Source organism: Haemaphysalis longicornis, unplaced genomic scaffold (genome assembly GCF_048455015.1).
Source record: "Haemaphysalis longicornis isolate Haplotype H1 unplaced genomic scaffold, Haemaphysalis longicornis Haplotype H1 scaffold_31, whole genome shotgun sequence".
Classification (NCBI taxonomy): Eukaryota; Metazoa; Arthropoda; class Arachnida; order Ixodida; family Ixodidae; genus Haemaphysalis; species Haemaphysalis longicornis.
In genome coordinates, this window is record NW_027526340.1 from 2,036,927 (window position 1) to 2,057,770 (window position 20,844).

At 48.6% G+C, this 20,844-nt stretch overlaps 1 long non-coding RNA gene across 1 annotated transcript in view; it reads right to left on the minus strand.

Annotated features, from left to right (window-relative positions):
• Positions 1 to 3,676: 3,676 nt before the first annotated feature.
• Positions 3,677 to 20,844, minus strand: part of LOC144177785 (uncharacterized) — a 46,621-nt gene continuing 29,453 nt past the window's right edge. The window contains exon 4 of the long non-coding RNA XR_013323853.1: positions 3,677 to 3,823. This is a non-coding gene — a long non-coding RNA (uncharacterized LOC144177785). The remainder of the gene's footprint in view (positions 3,824 to 20,844) is intronic.

The window sequence follows — 20,844 nt, forward strand, 5'->3', positions numbered from 1 at the left end:
CGAACTAATTGCCTACTCATTTATTCTGACTGACAAAGAAAACCCGCGAAATAGGAAAAATACCACGTGGCGGCGCTTCCGCGCGCATTGTAAAGCAGCGTCTCCAAATAAGCTGATTGAAAGTAACTGCTTCCCCTGTCGCCTGCACGAAGAGACAGCGCATCACCTGGATAATGGCATGCATGGAAGGAGCAGCAACAGCAAGATTCGCGGGGCGTGTGTGCAAGTAAGGTACAAATTCGGTCGCAATTTCTTCTTTCTTTTGTTTATTTAATTCTGGCGAACTCAGAGGCAGACTGTTTGAGGGCGTTGCTTTACGATGTGCGCGGAGGCGCCGTCACGTGGTATGTTTCATATTTCGCGGGTTTTCTTTATCAGTCAGAATAAATGAGTACGCAATTAGTTCGCCGCCGAAAGTAACGCAGTTAGATGTCACTCGTGGGTACCTACAAGTGCCTCAATGACTCTTTAGTGATTAGGACAGTACTTCTCGAGTTAGATAATTAATTACAATTAATTAGTTAGATCTCATTAACGAAAAAAATGCTGCCCACTTCTCCACAGTACTGCAAACATAATGCACTAGGTTTTCTTCGAGCCTCGCCATCACTCTTTTTTTTAATCTTGGTGCATAATAGCTGGGACACCCTGTATACCGCGACCACTCGGTAACGTCGTCGGGATCAGCCGGTGCTGCTATATCACGTCACTTTTCAAGAAATTCAATATAGCGAATCCCACCACATCCCCGGCTACATAATTTACGGATATTCGTGGCACTCTTCTCACTGGCACTTTTACAGGACCTCAAAATGTCAACTCCTCAGACCACGGACAGAAAACCTCTTCCCCATAATGGGCGTCAATCCATTCGTGTCCGCCCTCTTCCCAAAAATATGCATCCCACTTTGCACTCCGGTCGTCGACACGCCCGTAGCCAAGCCCAAGAACAAATCTATGGAAGCAATTTTAATGTTTTGTACACAGATGCCAGCCCTTACTCCAATCCGTCCCATCACTTAGCCATAGCAACCACTAAGGACAAGATCATCACGTGTGCCTCAATCAAGACCCCATCTATCTGTACCGCGGAAGCATTCGCTGTGGCCCTCGCCATCACTCAAACACCCGCAACGATTCTAATTACGGACTGTGAAGTCGTCTGTCGCAGCTTTTTATCAGGTTAAGTGGCGTCAACGACGTAGAACCTCCTGGCTCAACACGCCCCCAGCACGAAGATCGACATTGTGTGGACCCCGGGACACTCCGCACTAACGGGCAATAATTTTGCCCATAGACAAGCCTGCGAACTCTCCTCCCAGGCCTCTGAGGAAACACCAAGTCTCGTTCCCCTGCTCACATTTCAAGACATCACCCAACATTACCGCCCATCAAGACAACATTTTCCCCCTCCTCACCCGCAGCTTACTAAAACAGAAGAAGTAATACTCCGGAGGCTTCAAACAAACACCTTTCCTCACCCAACTTGGCTACATCGGATGTACCCCACCCAATACCCTGCCACATGTAAATTCTGCCCTAACCCCTGTACCCTCATACACATATTCTTAGGGTGCGCACACAACCCAGCCCTCCCACCTTTACCCACTTCCCTTCCTCTCCCTGAGCTGTGGGAGAACCTGACGACCAGCGCCGGCTTGGATGCACAGCAACTCCTGGTGTCCAGGGCTGAGAAAGCAAGGTCGTCCCATGGTCTCCTGGACTGAGGGGCCACTCCCACATCACCAGGCTCACAATAAAGTTTTTCCTCCTCCTCCTCCTTCTCACCATCGAGCAAAGTTCATGCTCAAAGTTCAAAGTACTTGCTGGAGATGAGCGGTCTTCTGTGATTCGAAGCCTGCACTTCAGTTACTTTAGTCAGCTCTGTGCCGGGGACCTCATAAACAACAGCTGACAGAAATAAGAATGGTGTATGACCGTGCTGCCCAGGCAGATCATGATGCCCCCAGCAGAGGTTTCCCAGTTACTGCGGCATTGTCGGCAACAAAAGCGCGGACGCTGCCGCCCGTTTAGCGCATCAAACAGCGACGACTATACACATTCCATTGTCTAGGACGGATGCTGCCAAGTCCCTCCGCATACTTGCCCGGGAAAACACAATCTCTCAATGGTCCACAGAAGAATTCACATGTGCACGTATTGGTGCCCTCGACCGGCACCTGCAATGAAGCCTCCACGAAGCCTCCCACGGTCTCACGCAATTCTTCTTTGCCGTCTTTGGCTGCGGGTGCCATTCACAAATGCTTACTCATACTTAATAGGAATGGCAGCAAGTGAGGAGTGCGAAATATGTGGCACGCCGGAAACGATACGCCACGTTTTATGCGAGTGTACACGCTACCCGCCTGAAAGAAAGAAAATGTCGTCAGCACTGAAGAATTCGGACTCCCGGCGGCCTGTTTCGGAGGAGGAGATTCTGTGTCACTGGCCTTCTCTGTCATCTGCTCACAAGGCGACTAAGAAACTATTACGCTTTCTATGGGCGACGAAATGAAACACGGAACTAGACTTAAAGCTTCTAGGGGCCATTATTGAACTTGAACATACCTGTCTGCTCCAACTTTTCTTCATTACCTCCTTCCTCCTTTTACCTTTTTTCCATTTCCCACGTGCAGGATAGCAAACTAGGCTCTAGCCAGGTTAACTTTCAAGCTTCCTTCTGCATCCTTCCTTTCTTCCTTGAAGAGAAGAAATCCCAAACGTTCGATAATTCAAAGCTAGAAGTCATTGCATCGGGTGATTGCAAGGTATTTCGAATATAAATAATAAAGGTGACCTTAATCTCTCGACAAAATTCAAGGTTTTCATGCGCCAGAACACCGCCGTTCTCCGCACTATGTCGGCGCCATCGCAACTGAGACGGCGCACAGACGTAAAGCGGCTGGTCAACTTAGACTCGCGCAAGCGTATGCCTCTCTCTATTTTCAAATACTTAACCTTCTTCCTTGCGCACAGCTACGTGTGAGCGGTGCGCGTGGTGGACGCTTCAGGCTTGAAATTTAGCGATAACCCGAAACTATCAGGGCGAACCATGCCGTACGGTCGAAGTCCCATGCAAGTCGAGATTCTGAACAAAATCAAGAAAGTACAGGTGTTGCGCATAATGGCCATGCGCTTTCTGTTGATTAATTGATTCAAGGGTTTAACGCGCCGACGCAGCGCAGGCGACGAGGCGCACCGTAGTGGAGGGCTCCAGATTAATTTTGACCACCTGGGGATCTTTAACGTTCGCCCAACTCTCGTACACACGGGCGTTTTTGCTTTTCGCCTCCATCAGCGCTTTCTGTTTAATTATAGGTTCGGATAATTCGAAGCTTTTTGCGTTCCCCGTAGAGTTAGCATTTCCGGGTGATGCCTGCAATCAGTAATGCCGGGTAGTGAATTCGACACTACGAGCAGTAGAGCACGGTGGCGGAGAGGCTAAAGCAATAGCCGAGCTCTAAAATGCCCCTGAAATACTGAGTTTAGATGTTCCAACTGACCCTAACTTTGGGGAAACCAGAGTACCGTGTTGCAAGAGTAATAAAACAGATGCGCACCATGCAAAAAAATCGTTGTTTGTGTTTATTTGGGTAGACGCGACAAAACTGGTTGCTATAACGAAATAAGAACGAGATCGGGGAATGTTATAGATGGTGTTTTTAATAGCCACGAATCATCGCTTTATTGAATGCTGTTGCACTGCTATATTTACACAAATGCCTACATTTCCCTTTGATGCGGATTTACTGTTGTAGGGTACACAAGTGCAGCATCCGTAATTCAGCGTGTCACACCGAGAAGGGTGTTGGCCTAGTACGCACTGCAAGGAAAGAGGAGCAAAGTTGTTTGAAACGTTTTAGGATAAGCACTTGGATTTTTCTTATGTCTATCAGGGTGCTTTTGAAGTGCAGCAGCGTTCATATACTTAAGGCGGAACAAGAACAACAAAAATAAAACTCTCAACGCAGTAGTAATAATAATTGTAGTATTCACGTAATCATCGTTATCAGGGACCGTGAATATGTGTTTTCACGGGCCTGCAATAAAAATGAAACACAAGCAAAACAAAAGCTTTTAACGTGGACAGTCGGTTAAACAAAACAATAGTACAACAATAATACAACAAAAGTTTCACCAGCTACTTGGGTGGTGCAACAGAAAAACAATTGGTCACGCAAATCAATAAGAACATATATCACTGCCACTGATGACTATCGCCTAGAGTGAGAACCAAAACCAACGTACAGGAGATAACGCAAATATGAATACAACATCAGATGCAAATAGAAGAACGACCGGGCAACCACGACCACAAAAACTGTATTTCGTTTGGAAGAACAATGAAATAAATATTATACCTTTTATGAGGGTGATTAAGAGCGATATTTTAGTTTGCAAATAGTTGCAGAGAATTCTTGTGCGTAGTCTTACGACATGAGCAAGTGAAAGCGTTTTCTTTGGCTAGCCTGCTAACCTGCTCGCAAGTAGTATGCTCGCCCTTAGTATGCTAAGCTTGCTCGCAGACTAACCCTGACTAATCTGCTCGCAACTAGTATGCTAAGCGCACACTTGTACTCATTGCAGCCACTTCTTGCAGAGTCCCTATCCAAGATGCCGACACATCCTCTAAAGAAGGCGCTGGCGAACAAACTCCGGGCCAGAGCATGCTCCCTGAGTACGTTTCCAAGCATGCGGAATTGAAGAAGTCGCAGTCGCTGTGCGCGCTTCTCTCCTTTGTGTTTTTATTTGGGATTCACATTCAATAAAACGCGTTGCAGGTAATACGAACCGAGCGGGCGACGAGAGTTACGGTGAAAGAGATGGCATGCTTTCCGGACACGCGTTTTGTGGACGACAGCTGGCCGCGCACTTTCGACAATGTAGCCGAGTAGCGCTTTTGCGTAATGTGCGTACAGAACCAATGTGTGAGTTGTTGAAAATATCGTAATTATAAGTGTTTGTCAGCTTGAATCAGATACAGTGCCTACTGCAGGAGCTAAAACTGCGAAAAGTGTGACATTGTGGCGTCCATCGGGAGTAATAGAAGGAGATTACAAAGTAGTTGAACACAGCTGACTTCTGCACAAATCAAGCAGAATAAAATGCGGCAGAAATTCGGAGTATTGTTTACTAAAGCGTATCAGTGTTACGCAGCTTGTTTACATTGTCCCAGATTCAGCTTTGAGTGGCCAAATACGTTTTGTTATTTGTCTTTAAGTTTTGTTTTGTTTCCATTAGCGATTTAATAAATTTACATTACTGTAATGATTAAGCGCCTTTACTTTGCCAAAATTATGCATTTTTATGAAGAAACAAGGCGTGGTGCTGGGTTGGTACGTTTTGTCGATTTCTGTGTTCGTATTTCCAGCGTTCTTTCACAGGCGTTCTAAATTTCATCGCCGTTTATTGGAGGAGAAATACAGGTTGATCAAAGTTAAGTCAAGAGTTTTTTTTTTAATTAGGCGTTTAATTTTACGTGAAGACCACCTCTACAGTGCGGTAATGAGCCAAGGGGGAAACAGAATGAGGTGCTAATTATTGATGTCGGTGGCTTAATGAACTAAAATGGAATAATTAACTTTTTAGTGGCTGGAGTAAGCAGGCATGTTGGTATTGAGATTTTAGAGGCAATCGTGTTTTCGTGCGGTTCCATTTGGCACAATTGTTCTAGAGAATTCGTACTCCGAGATATCGAACTGCGAAGTTTAATTGCCGTTCGTATGATTACGCATGCAAGGCAGTGAAGACCGGCGCAAAGCACCTCCCCTTCGTTCTTTTTCCATAGCAGTTCCGAGTACTGCAGATTGCGATAACGCCAGCCAAGACTGAAAGGGTGCCAGCTAACACTTTTTCGTGTGCCTCCACCCCGTTGTCGAACTAAACACCGTACACAGCAGGCGCGTCACAAAAGGGAGGAGCTTTGCGCCGGTCTTCACTGTCTTGCATGCGTAATCATACGAACGGCAATTAAACTTCGCAGTTGGATATCTCGGGATACGGATTACCTAGCAGAATTCTGCCAAATGGAACTGCGGGGAAACATGATTGCCTCTAACTTTACAATGCAAGCATGCCGGCTTACTGCAGCCGCTAAAAAGCTAATTAATCAATTTAGTCAATTAAGCCACTGACATCAATAGTTACCACCTCATTGTGTGTCCCCTTTGGCGCATAACCTCACTATAGTGGTGGTCGTCACGTACATCCAAGCATCTCATTTTAAAAATAACTGACGACCTAACTTTGATCACCCTGTATAAAGGCGTATTTTTGACTTCAGTTCATTTTCGTAAAATGTTTACCTTTTTATATTTTTGCATTTTGCAAGAGCCGCGACTTGAATGTTGAAGCTGCTGTAGGTGATCATTGACTCCACATGGCCCGGCCGCGGGTAGTTCGCACTGCCGCGGATTCGCACTGCCGCGCACTGCCGCGGTTCGCACTGAGAGGCTCGTCGTGCAAAGCATCCGCTATAGACGATAAGTCGCGCTAGCAGTGTGGCGCACGAAGTAGCCACAACGACGAGCTCACTCTGGCCTTGCTCAGCATAAGCTCATTAAAATGCCATGCCGCCGACGTCAAGCACGACAACACAAAGATACTAAAACCCAACTCTGTGTCCGTCAATGATCACCAACAACAGCTCCGCCATTCAAGTCTTGAGCGGGGGTGCAAGCTTCCCTGAATTTTTCTTTCACTTTCACCACGATCATTCATCGTCATCGTCAGAGAACGCTGGCTCTCCTGTAGGGCATTTTCGCGTTACTGACGCCATCAGTGAGAACACTAAAGCTTCGCCTTAAAATATACCGTTATGTGCACGACTTTTTCACCTTCCCCACGACCAAAATGGGATCGGGACACCTACACACAGCAACTCTAAAACACCACGAAAAGGCACCCTCCAAGGCTCTGTCACTTCTCCGATGCTTTTCAACTTGGCAATGCGAAGCCTACCACCTTCTCCTGAAAAATACGCCAGGAATAATCCATGCGTTGTACGCAGAAGACATCACTATCTGGACGCGTACAGGTTCAGTAGGCGAACAACAAGGCGCATTTCCAAAGCAATAAACAGCAGGTAAGAATATCTTCCAAACACCAGGGAAAAGCAGGCCTTGCAACCCTCCAATAACTACGGGATACAGTACTTCAAGTCACCCTGTTTATTCCTCGCGTAAGCAGCAGACGCCAGGGTCTCAAAGAGCGGGACGCTATACTCTTCACCCAAACCCTAACCATCATAGGACTTAATAAGGAACTCCATACCTCAGTCTCAAGAACAGCGAGCGCGCCAAACTGAAGCTCAGTTCCACCGCCAAGTAGCATGTCGGTGTTTAAATTCCGGCAAACATATCGGATTTATCCTTTAAAAGCTTTCTCTCTCTCTCTTTCTCCCTCTCTCCCATTGTGCACCGAGATGATATAAATATGCCGGTTTATTTAGGCAAACATTTTGAATCTACAATATTTTGAATTATGGGTCATATTTCTCGACATTGTTCAGCAAAACGGTATTATAACGCTTATTTGAGGGATAACGTAAATGCAGAACTGGTGTTTTCAGTATTCTGGTTATTACAAGTAGATGTGTGCTCGATTTTTACGATAGCATATTACGAAACAAACGCCTTAAAACCAATGTTTTTACCACGAAATACACACAAGGCTGCGCCTGAGTCTCGCGCTTGGTGCTCTAGTGCTATGTCCCAACACTCCCAACAGTTGGCGTAGCAGTGCGAACGCGGCAAAATTGAACTCCGCAAACATTCAATGGTTGTGCCGAATGCCCCGGTTCAAATGCCCCGGTTAGCACAAGATAGCAGGGCGCGGCCCGGCGCTGGTAACAAAATGCGTGTATACAAATCAAAAGGCATGTGTCACGGCAATATTTTAGCGTATGCTTTAAATACACACTTGCAAAAGAAGCATTAGAATACCAAAAATAAGTAAAAAATTGTGCCCGCTTGCATGATGTTACAGGTGCAAGATTTTTGTAACTCTAATTACGAACATAGATATAGAAGAAAATGTCGTCAAATCGTCTAATAGCTCCATGTTGGACGAAACGCATAAAAAGAAATATAGGCGACGGACGCCAAAAACAGGGCTCGAAACAAGGTAGTATTTGTGCAAGTTTTGTGGCCTGGTAGTCTGTACCTGCTGAAACATAACTTCTAGTTGTCAGCTAAGTCATCATTCACACAGAAACGCGAAGATAATTGAGCCATTCGCCCATCAATCCGCTGTGACGCTCGCCTATGCGCGTGGTCACCAGCAAACGTCACGGGGAGAAACGCCTTCTAAATTGTTACCAATGGCGAATGATGTAGCGTCGTTCAAGATATCGCCCAGGCCGGCCCACCGCAAACACTGTATAAGGGGTAGTGAAAAACATTTCTTGGACGCTTTTAAAACCAACGACAAGGCTGGTGTCCCGATTGGACAGAAAATAATTACGGTAGCTACTCCCTGGAGCACATCGCGGCTGCTCTCGTAGATGGTGCTTGAGATGCTAATCGTCAGCTCGGTGGCCAGTCTTAATTTGTGCATAATAATTTATCGACAAGAAGGTACTATAGTGCCGACAGACGGAAAACGTATATTTTGTGTCAGCACTGCAAATGAAATTTCTTCATACTGAAACCTGTTTTGGCCTATCCTTCAACTTACATTGCAATGAAGGGCAAGCGTTCAAAAGGTAAACTATTCTCCTTGCACTGCAGAAAATAAAGATTGTAACGAGTGGGAATGTAGAAGCAAAACAAACAGAAATGCCGGAAATCTTTATTAAAGTGAAACCTGGGGAGTGGTGAAGCATGTGGTGTACTATTGAAAGAGTGCAAGTCTCTCTCTTTCCACACGGCGCGCTGATATACGGGACATCCCAGTTACGAGGACTAAGGTGGAGTGAAAGGGGAATTCGAGCCGGGGAACTGGAAATTTGAAAATTAAAGTGAGTACGGGGCGAAATAGAAGCAAGCAAGAAAGCAAGCGCGAACAAAAAACAAGTGTCCTGGTGTGTTCTTTTAGTGCGCGTTTTCGTAAATGGAGATGAAACGTTCAAGAGCGAGGCGTTGTAAAACGATTGTCCCAGTGCATCCTTTTAATACGCGTAAAGTTCTAGCACGAGGCGTTGGAAAGTGTCCCGTCGCTTTTTTACCCTCATTATTTGTTCCATGGCCCGTTCAGCCGACTTATGTTTGCTTTCCATTTGTTTAGTAAAGCGCCAAGATTCAGCTACGTGTATCATTATCGGCAGTACGCACTGGTTGTAGAGTTTTCTTTTGAGTGATAGGTGTAGCTTACTTTGCCTTATTTGGGAGGGCTGGCCAAATGCTCCTTAGACCATGCCTATTCAGCGCCGGTTTTTTTCTTGTGGTTGGAGTCAGCACTAACCATCTGTCCGAGGTAGGTATCTTTTTTTACACAGGGGAATAAGCGGTGCCGCCCAAGACAGACAACTGCTCCCACTTCTCAATATCAACACATGCTGGCGGTCCAACACCATTCTGGTGAGAACAAGCGACGAGGCGCAGGCGCTGCGACTACTGCGCATGTTGGCCATTCCGCTCAACACGCGACCGACCTTGCCGGTGAAAGCATACCAAGTTCCTAACAACCAAATCTCGAGAGGGGTCATCTTCAACTGCACGCCCGACGAGTCAAATGACACGCTTATGACAGCGTTGCAGTGTGAACTTGCTGACATGCTAGCTGCCCGAGCGATGGGACACCGCGGCATGGTACTTATTACCTTTGCCGCTCCAGTGCCACCCTGAACCGTCGTATACTGGGGGCAGACTCGACGGGTGGAACAGTATCAACCAAGAGCCCTCGTATGCCGCAGGTCCCACATGCCCGGACACAAGAACATCACGTGCCCCGCCCAGCACTTCGTGTGTTCTGGATGTGGAAATGCGTCGCACACCCAAGAAGGTGAGGAATGCCCACATAGCCGCACCCCCGAGAAACAGTACTGCAAGCAGTGTAAGGCGAATGGTCACCTCGCCGTCGATCCTACCTGCCCCAAAAAACAAGGCCTACGGGGATAGAAAAGAATAGCAGCTCAAAGAACGCCAGGGGCGGAGCCGGCGTCGCCTTTCGCAGTCATGGCTATCGACTGACAAACCAGGGGACGCCGACTCGCATTCTCGAACCCGTTCACTACAGAGGAAAAGATCGACATCTCGCGTCAGCTTCCGACCGGCATCAAGTGTAAAGAACACAGGTGTGGAAGAGATTTCGTGCAGCCGCCAGACGACACCTCTCGCCAACACGAAGTCCAGCTCCATTCACGATGTCACTGACTACACGACCGCTGTCTCTGCGTCGTCCGAGAGCAGCGACTCCTGCAGTGAGGCGGGAGATAAACGGCGCTCAAACAACAATCGCAGACGGGGACATAAGAACCGCCGGAAAAAACAAAAACATCAGCAACTTCAGGAAGCTGTGACCGCCGAGCACCACGCCGCAGTGTGGCAAGGTGGTATCGGTGCGTGGCGGAACACACAGTCGCCACTCGATCTAACTGCCGAGCTTGCACAGCTGGAGCGTGAGTGTGAACAAGCGGAGGCGGACCTTCAACGGACGATTCAGGCGATCAAAGACGAATACCACGAACGCATCAAAACGCGATGACGCCGAATATTGGTGTTGCAAACAAGAATCAAGGAACAAGAGCAAGTGGGGCGGCTTCGAACGACTCAATCTCTTGGTCACTCATCCGGAAAGCCAACAGGGGGTGCACTCATCGCCGGAAGATCCAAAAACCCGTCGTTGCCTGATGGTTGGTGTGGTGATGACAGCGCACTGCCGACATGGATGAAACCTTTCATCGAGCACATACAGCAGCAGCAGTTACAGCTCCAGCAAACACAGCAACTGTTAATGCAGCAGCCATAACTACTGCAGCCACTACAGCCAATGGTAGCCCATTTCCAGTTGTGATGATTGACATCCCCGGGCCGCCAGAGTGCGCCAGGAAACGACGGAGGCCAGCCGGCGACGGAAGGGAAGACGACGACGAGCGGGACCACGCGGGGGGAAGAGGTCCGAATATCCATCCCACGTGGTCATTGCAACTGACGCTTCGAAAAAAGACGAAAAGGTTGTGGCGGGTATTTTCTCTCCGACTTGAACTGGTCCTTTTCATTGCGATTACCAGATTTCATCCCCATTTGTTATGCGGAATTTCTTTCTCTACTCCTTGCAATCCTGAAACTTGATTCGGTGAACTCTTCCGTGATGTTGCTCACCGACTCGTTGTCCGTGTGAGGGCTCTCTCCTCAGAAACTTTACATCCTATTCTCAAAGCGTTTTACTCCTGCGTCCCCACTTACGTGCGGGAGATCTGGCTCGTTTGGCTGCCCGGTCACTGTGGGTTAACCCTCAATGAAACCGCTGACATATTAGCTAAAACAGCTTTGGCTTTACCGATCGTCGAGGTTCTCCCCCCGTTTTCTTGCGTGTTGTTGGCACGTTATCGCCAATACCTGTTCAATCAAGATGCCTCCGATCATGGTCTGAACACTTCTCCTGAACTGGAACACCTCAGGTACCGCTGGAAGAGAAGTTTATGCCAAACTCGCTTGTGTGAAGTATTGCTGACTTCGTTTCGTTGTGGTGTGCCGCCACTTCATCGGTATTTATATAGGGCAAATCTGATAACCTCCCCTTGTGCCACTTTTGCCAAGAAATTGAATCCGAAGAGCATTTCTTTCTTTTTGCCACCGATTTTCTAACCATCGGAGAAGGCTGCTGGAGATTCCCCTGCTACGTCTTGGACTGCCTTTGACTGTACCGGTGCTTTTGTCGTTGGGGGGGACTAGGCTGGGTCGATGCCATAGGGACGTGTGCAACGCCATCCACGCCTTCATTTCGGAGACAGCTCGTCTGCAGTGTTAAAAACATTCCGATTAGGCTGACTTTTACTATAGTTTTCCGACTCTTCTTTCTGTTGTTTTCTTTTTTTTCATGTTTTTCTCTCTCACCCATTAACCTAGACCAAATTCTCTCTTCTGCTCCATTATCTTGCCTCGCATAATTGATTGTAACACAACTCTTCTTGGCCAATCCCCCTAATTGGGTGTGCGTCATTTTTCGGGCCACCACCACCACCACCGCACGAGAGGGGAGTGTGCCGGCAGGGACGAGCGACGAGACAGCGCTGGAGGAACGGGCTCAAGGATTCCTCGGCAGGTGGTTCGAGGTCAAGCCAGGAGCGCGCTTGCGCCGTGCGCCGAGAATCGTCCCGGGAGCTGTTCCGGGGGCCCTCTGCTGCAACGCGGAGTGCCTGTTCCCGCTGGCGTGACCCCAAGGCGTGTTCCGGGCCAACATTCAGGGCGAGGCCTAGAGTGGCTAAGAACGAGCGCGGTCATGGACACTCTGTACCTGCGATCACTGCGTCTCAACAGCCGAAGTTCCACCGACGTTCCACACGTTCCATCGACGTCATCCCGCCCAGCGTCGAATAGACGGGAACGGGAACATGTCCCCTCGTTTTTCCCTTCCGCGCGAACTTTGGTTCGGACTTGTGTATTAGTTTTTCCTCCGCGTTGCGCGTGTGCGGCATTTTGTTATCGTTCAAGTTTATTCCTAGTGCATTTCTCTAGTGTTTGTGTGTCCGCCAAAGAATATGTTTTTTTTGTGTGTGCTGAACCCATGGCATCACTTCACCACGCTATGGGAGAGCAGGATCATAAGAAGCGCACGGGTTCCCGCTGAGGCCCTCAGCTACGCGGTTCCCTTCAGGGCGCGGCTCTAACAGTGGCGATGCAGTAAACTTGGTCGGCACATCTGTGTACGTCGTACCAGAGGATGCCTTTTTCTATATCTGTTTTCTGCCTCAGCAAACGCTGCAACGCGTTGAGCTGCTATCGCCAGGCCGCATTCGTCTTGCCTTGACAAGTACATCGCCAGAAGGAACGCCGTTTGCCAGGCTGGACGTACCCGACGACCACTTCCAAAACCGCCGCTCGACTAAACCGCCCCATTCCCAGCGGCGGACGGAAGCGAGTGGCCGCGTTCGGCGAAGGCTTGGTACGCTTTCGATGCGTTAACGGTGCTTCTGACGACTGTTTACGTCGGCTGCTCCGGTGCCCGAAATTCGAGAAGCCCACAGAACAGGCGGCACATCTGTTGTGCCCGAGAAAGGCGGCAATCAACAGAGAAGGGATGATACTGACGATAGGACTGCCAGAGCCCAAGCGCCGGGGCACCAGCTGCATGGCGTGAATAGACGCCTTACTCATTCCTGGAAACAACTGAAGGCCGCCACGACGCCGTTGTTTATTGGCGAGCCATTCGTTCTGAAGACCGGACCATTTTGACAGCGTGAGCTCGGACCCCGAGCCGCAGTCCCCCGACACCTGGGCGCCAGCCCTCTCGGATCCCAGGAATTTCACAAGGGAAGGCACGGCGCCAAATGCGGGTTTAACTTAAAGTAAACCAACTGACGCTATATGGGAGCGACTGGTGCGCAGAACGTGATTCGTACAGTTGGATCCGGGCTGGACATCTTGAGGTCGACAAATCGGATTTTAGGGCTAAGGGAAAACTGGTCGTTATGATTGCAAAGGGCAGCATTGCCTCTTTGTGTTGGGAAGTGTTGATAACATCTTGCACACAGTGTGTAAAGTGGCTACTTTTCGCCGAATCAGCGAATTTGAGAGGCCCCTGGCCGCCCAAAATTATGAATGGCGACATGGCGAATATCTGGCGATTAATCGGTTAAAGCCTCGTTCGAGTTATGAGTTACGTCTATATTGGCAAGATTAAGCGCACAAAGTGAGTTCAAATACGGGAAACGTGACAAATCTGCCTGTAAACAACGCTTTCAGCGTTGGCGTTCAAGTAAGTTGCAGTGCCGCCGCAGGCATTTTTTTTAATGTCAAACACCTGAGCCTTATTCCTACCACTGCTGCTGCACCTCCTCGCCCCCCCCCCCCCCCTCTTTCGGTACTAGACTTCCCAGTGCAGCACTGACAAGGCTAGAACACTGGAAGTGCTTTAGATGCGTGGTCAGCAAAGCTGGGCATGATGCGTTTTGTCGAAAGGCTTCTTATCGTAGCGAAAGGCTTATATATGTGTTTATTGCCGCAGATGTCCAGTGTGTAAAGTAAAAAAAAGGCAACTCTTGGCGACTTTTTGCTCGTCGTTTGGCGACATTTACTACAAACTCAGAGCCAGTAGCAGACGCAGTAAGTCTAGTGTAATTAAATGACTTCGGAGTCCTTATCTCGTTCAAGTCTCAGCAGAGAGAAGCGACGAGTTCGCAGGGTGCACGAAAGACCACGATTTCAAAAGCCCCGCTCTTTAAGCCCCTTACGCCGTTTTAAGCCCCGTACCCACAAGCCCCAGACACATTGGCCCAGCTAGTGCCGATTGTCCCCCGCCAAAAGACCCACTTTTTAAATTCCGTCCTCATGATCTAAGCCCACGCTATTCTACGTTTGTTTTCTTAATTTTTTTACTTGTAATTGTTTTGTTCGGCATATGATAGGAGACGTAAAGACGAGAGAACATAAGTAAAGAAACGAGAACATTGACCGATGTTTCTGGCTCGTTCTGTGATGAGTTATTGTCCTCCATAATTTGGTGCCTTACAATTATCAATTTAGTTACTAACTATGCCATACCTGCAGGTGTGGTGCACTTATAGCAGTCTATGAAGTCCTTTTTTGGTCTAAATTACCTCCCTGGCAAAGTGCTGAACGTCGCGCTCAGTCGACAAGGCTGTGTCCAGGCCAAGGTGGAAACGTCATTTTTTGGTGCCTAAATGCGTTAAAAATAGTAATATAACGGTCGACAAACATCTCAAGAAAGAGGAGGAGGGAGCAAACAGAACTTAGAAGGGAAGAGAAATAAAGGAGCTGTCCTTCAAATCCATTTCATTACGTGGTTATCAAAACCTTACGTCGCTGCCCCCCCCCCCGCCCCTCTGGAATTAAATTAATTAATTAATTAATTGTGGGGTTTAACGCGCCGACGCAGCGCAGGCGATGAGGCGCGCCGTAGTGGAGGGCTCCGGATTAATTTTGACCACCTGGGGATCTTTAACGTGCGCCGAAATCTCGTACACACGGGCGTTTTTGCTTTTCGCCTCCATCAGAAAAGCGGCCGCCGCGGCCGGGAATCGAACCCGCGACCTCGTGCTCAGCAGCGCAACGCCTTAGCCACTGAGCAAGGTAGAAGAGGATAGACCCGAATGAGAATATTTAGTCCTTCGCATCCAGGAGCGCACGCGCTGTTCACTGAGATTTTCAAAGTAAGTAAGTTAGTGTATAAAGCCATTCCTTCCTTTCGTATGTTTGCCCCGACACAGTAGCGGTGCCAGAGACTGGTTTGGGAGGGGGGGAGGGGGCGGCGCGGGCGAATGTTGATACAAAAAAAACAGTATAAAAAGACAGTAAAGAACAGTAAAAAAGCAGTAAAAAAAGAAATAAGAGGGCACTTGTCATTATTATTCGATGCTCCGCAGCATGTAGGTGTAGCGGTCCCCTTTTCCGAAATCAGTTAGGGGCGAAGAGGCTTTATTGCAGCTCTGAGGATCTTTGACTTCTTTCCAAGCCTGCGCTCCACGCATAACGTCACGTCAAAGGTCGAACCGCCACTACAAATCAGTCGATGGTCTAAAACAGTTCGTCTTGACGCACGCGGAACGTACAGAAAGGACCCTTGGATACGCAAACGGCAAAAGAACACACACCCGTGAGGCCTCGGAAGCTGCCGGCGCCCTGTTCTCGAAATGCGTCCTGAGCAGTGCGTGCACGCACACACACAGTTCGTGGACATGCGGCGGCCGGTGGGGAAGCGTGCGGCCTGCAGTCCAGTGGGACACAAGGAAGCCGCACTAAGCCAACACGTGTAGCCTCCACGCAGTGTAAGCATCGGCAAAGGCGGCAAGCCAGGGCCGACCGGCTGTTTTGCAGACGCCCCGGGCATCGGCAACTTGCAAAGGAAGCGACTTCAAAACAAGTGCACATGGTTCGGCCCCCTCCCCTCCTGGAGTCAGTTCTGCGGGAAGGTGATAAGTTAACCAGGCCGGCTTGTGCGCGTGTGCGGTGTAACACTCTTGCGCACAAATTACTTTGCGGCAAAGTGGTTTTTGGCGCCCCTTAGGCCGTGCAATGGCTGACTCATGCCCGCATTTCTGTCTGTCGTAACACGTTTGTGACCTCGCGCAAGTTGGATACTTTAAAAAAAGACCCCGACATGCCCCCGCGGGAGGGGCACGAGTAAATGCAGAGCATTAGCGGCGTTACGCGCGTGGCGGTGGCGATGGGTGTCGAAGGTCTTGCTTCCATCGCTTAGCAACTGCGACAACCGCGACGAGAAGAGAGCGAAGCAGAACTGGAGTGCGGCTGACGCGCCGACACCCGGGTTTATATTCCCAACGAACGCAGTAGAGGGAGAGGAGGCGGAGAGAGAGCGCGCTATCACGCCACCGTCACGCCACGACGCGCCCGCACCTGCTGTTGCTACGGTGCTTGCAACGCCGGAGCGCGCGCTGCACCTGTTGTTGCAAGCGTGTTGAGGGCGAGGAGGAGTGGGGGTGAGGGCGCAGCTGCCCTGGTGCGGACGCCGAGTTACGGACGCATAACATCGTGAGTTGAAGAAATGCTCCGCATTTAAAATAAGAAGCTGAGGACCTCTTTGGGGGGGGGGGAGACTATCGCTAACTTCACCCCCCCCCCCCCCCCCCCGAAGTTCAATGGGTTAAATGATAGCTCAGTAGTGACTTTTATAATAATATAAAAGAGTAATCGTCGAGTTTTTCGTTATCCCCCCCCCCTCCGAAATACAAGCGCAATAGCAGCCGCCATAACATATAAAATTCGCCTGCAGGATTAGTAGAATAATGGAAACACCTTTACATGACAAAGAAAAAAAACGCAGGGAGCCATTTTGCTATTGCTCGAAGCCGCGGCCCGAGTTTGGAAGTAGAATGGAAAGGAAGGGATGATGGGAGATCGGGGTGGGAAGAAACCGCACTTAAATCTTTCATGAGTGCCTTCTTTTCATACAAAGTAAAAAAAAGCGTAAAGCATGCGTGTAGTTTCCTCGTGACCCTTATTTTTGCAGCAATGCAAAAATAAAAAAAATCTTCGCAGTGCAGTTAACTATTATTCGCTGCTATATACCAGATACAGAAAAGGCCGTTCACCTGGAGGAGGAGGAGGAAAAAACTTTATTCCAACGCAACATTAAGCGTCGAGAATGTCCTGGGCCAGGTTCACCAACGCCAACTGGTCCGAGAGCTGGTCCGAGGCTAGCCCAGTCCGCCACGTTGAAGGAGGTGGTTGGGGAAAATGTGGGGATTGAATTGCAATGGGGCAGGCGAAAATGCAGTGTTCTAAATTAGCGTATGGTTCGGGACATTTAGGACATGCTGGTGAGTGTCGGATACGGTAGAGGAAGGAACGAGGAGGTGTAAGGATGGTATTTAACTGTACGCGTCGAAGAATGCGGAGTTGCGTGGTTGTTAGAGATTTGTCTGGAACAGGAAGTGTACGAAGAGTTTCTGTGATGTTCTTGTAGTGAAGCTTTATTTCTTGTTTGTAGTGGAGAGTAGTGTCCCACGTCGGTGGATAAGGCCAGGGAATCCCAGGCGCCCGGTGCAGAAGTTCGCGGGCGAGGCTATGCACAACCTCATTGCCTGGGATTCCAGCGTGACCAGGAATCCACCTCAGTGTGACAGTGTGGGGACGTAGCTTTGTTAAGGCTTTGCGTAGATCATACTGCAGTTCTTCAGGAATCCTACCCATGTGTATGGCGCGAATAGCTTGCATTGAATCAGTGTATATGGTATATCCTGAGGGGTTAGGGGCCCGTAATGAGATGTCCTGAATACTGGTGATTATTGGGAGGGTCTCTAGAGTCGCTGTAGGTGGGGGATTAGTGAAAGGACCGAGGGTGTGTGTCACTACTTCATTGCCACTTGCGATGGAATATGCGGCTGCTCCGACATGCGTCCGTGATGCATCCGTGTAGACGATCGTAGAATCAATAGGATGGGCATGATTGACAACGCGAGCACATCGTCTCCCTGGATTGGTATCAGCTGCAACGTTTTTTGGGATGGGAGCTATCCTGAGGTTATCTGGGAGCGGTGCAGGAGGGGTGATTGACAGGCAAGTCAATAGGCTTAAGAGCAACTTGGTGAAGGATCCTGTGTCCTTGTTTTGTGCTAGAAAGACGCGCCATTTGCCGGTCTTTATGTTGTTGTAGAAGATCTCCCAGGGGCAAGAACAGCCCTGTAGAGTATAGGCGCTGAGTGGACGTATTAACTGGAACGTTGAGGGCGGTCTTATACAGTATATGAAGTGCAACCTCAATCTGATGTCTTTGGTGACAAGTTAGAGAAAGATATGGAATTGTATAAAGAAGTTTACTTAGAGCTAAGGCATGTACTAGCTGCCTAACTTGACCCTCATGTAGCCCCGCGTGCTTGTTGACAATGCGGCGCACTAGATGGGTAAGCTGATGGCAAACTTTAACTGTTGTAGCCACATTAGCCTGATTAGATATTCGACAGGATGTTACGCGAGGGATGGGGTGACCTACCATTGTGAGTGTGATCAGGTGATTATGTTGGCGCTGATAGCGAGTTTTCGCAATCAGCAGCAATTCAGACTTTTCAGGTGCGGGAGACAGGCCTACAGTGTCGAGATACCTAGAGACTGCATCGATACCTTGCTGCAAGGTGTCCTGCACTGACCCAGGAGACCCAGATGTGCACCAAAGAGTAAGGTAGTCCGCGTAGAATGTATGTTTGAGGTTCGGGATCGATGCTAAAATACGAGACAGGGGCGCCATTGCGAGGTTAAAAAGGGTGGGTGAGAGAATAGCACCCTGTGGAGTACCACGCGTGATGGGAAAAGGATCGGAGACCGAATCAGGGAGACGGAACTTGGCGGTGCGGTCGCGCAGAAATGCAGCAATGTAACCGTACATTTTCGGCCCACAGCCGGTAGAAGCAAGTATATTTAGGAGAGGATCATGGGCAAGGTTATCGAAGGCTTTGCGGACATCCAGGGTCACTATTGGCGGTGAGATCTTTGAGTGGCGCCCCCTGGCTCTGACGTCGGCTTAGGGATTCGCGCCGCTGTCGTCTGCTACACTCCGCTTGTGAGGGGCAACAGTGCCTGGGCTAGAAATCGCCCGCTTCGTTGCTGTAGTGCATTAAAAAGCGTATTTCTAGCGACTCAGTTATTTTGCCAGCTTCTGACGCATCTGAATAATTTGAAGCTGTATCCCGCACAAGTTTGCAATACACGAAGAGATAGAGAACAACTTTCTTCAGAGTATCGGTCAGAAGATCGTGTGTAACTCGTCCTTTCTTCCTTATTCGCGAGGATCAGCGATCAGAGCTTCTCGATAAGTATTCAAAATGCGTAGGCTTCCCTGCAGTATTTTTGAGATGCTCCTATGAAGACTCAACAGTCTAATACTACGTACCAAGCAGCGGCCTCTACACGCTCATCGCACAGCAGGAAATAAAGCGGCTTTCTTCTGTTTCTTTCGTTGTTGTCTTGTATCGGATTAATGTTTCTTGCTTTTTTTTTCTGCCCAACGCATTAATTTTTCTGCGCCGTCACCAACTTCTTATTAGGAGGTTTCGGGATGTTTGGGAGGCTCACAAAGGTCGTGTGGATATTTCCTTCATTTTGTATGGCATACATTCCCTTCTTCACAAATTGGCTTTCATTACGACTGCGTGCAAGAAAGTGCATATCCGCAGTGTGCTTTGTTTATTCACATGCAAATACAATGAGAAGGTTTGTGCTACGCCACCACGATCGCACCCTGAACAACGTGGTCTACAGTACTCGAAGGCGGCTTTTGTGCTCCGAATTTCTATCGTAATTATATCGTTATCATAACGAACTGACCCTCAACTCGAACAATGATGACATGATTACGGTGTTGAAGGCATGATATACTCGCTAAGTAACGTAATAAATAGTATACCTGCATATATTACAAGACTCGAAACCGAAGAATTCCAAGTAGCTCTTTATTGCTTTTCAACCCTTCCAGGGGCGAAGAACAAATCCTAGTCTACTCGGGATGGCGTTCTATGATTTAAGAAAATTACTTTTACTCTCTTGGCCTGGACTGAGGACCCGGCCCACTAACCAGATTGATTTAATTGTTAAACAAAGTTTTCCCCTCCTCCCCTTACTCCTCCTCCTCCTCTTGAGTGCAGTCTTCCTATAACGCATATACGAATATCGGGAAGATATGGCTGTGCAAAATGTTCCGAAATATCCCTCCAGGTCTTAACAAACATATATGTGTTACTATAAATTTAACGAAGACGTGACTCGTTTTGCTCAGTAAACCTCCATACTGGTTAGATGCCTGGTATAGAATCAGCACGCGCGTATATACACACTGGGGAATTTGGAACTCAACCTACAGTTTTTGCAGTCTATAGCGCATGTCGGCAAACTTTCATGCCTTGACAACGTAAAGTGATGTGACAAAACGCGTTCGAGCGTTCGGCAAGGTTGCAAAAACTGTTTTACCTTCCATATGATTACCGGGAATCGTGATGCCTTCTGCCAAAGCCGACAGCCCTGAAGGCCTAGAATTTGTTTTGGTCTTCCATTTTCGCTGTTGTCGGTTATTAGCAGCTGACTGTTCCTTTTGTTCGAATGCTTACATGAGAAGCTGACGCCTAGCTCCGACTCTTCGCGCTCCGCACAGGACCGGCTTCGCAAGGAATGGGGTGGTGCCGGCAATGTTTCTCCCATAGCGGTATCCAAAACTATACTTTAATTGAAACCATGAGCTAGTGCATGCGATTTTAAGCCTATTATTATGATAAAAAGT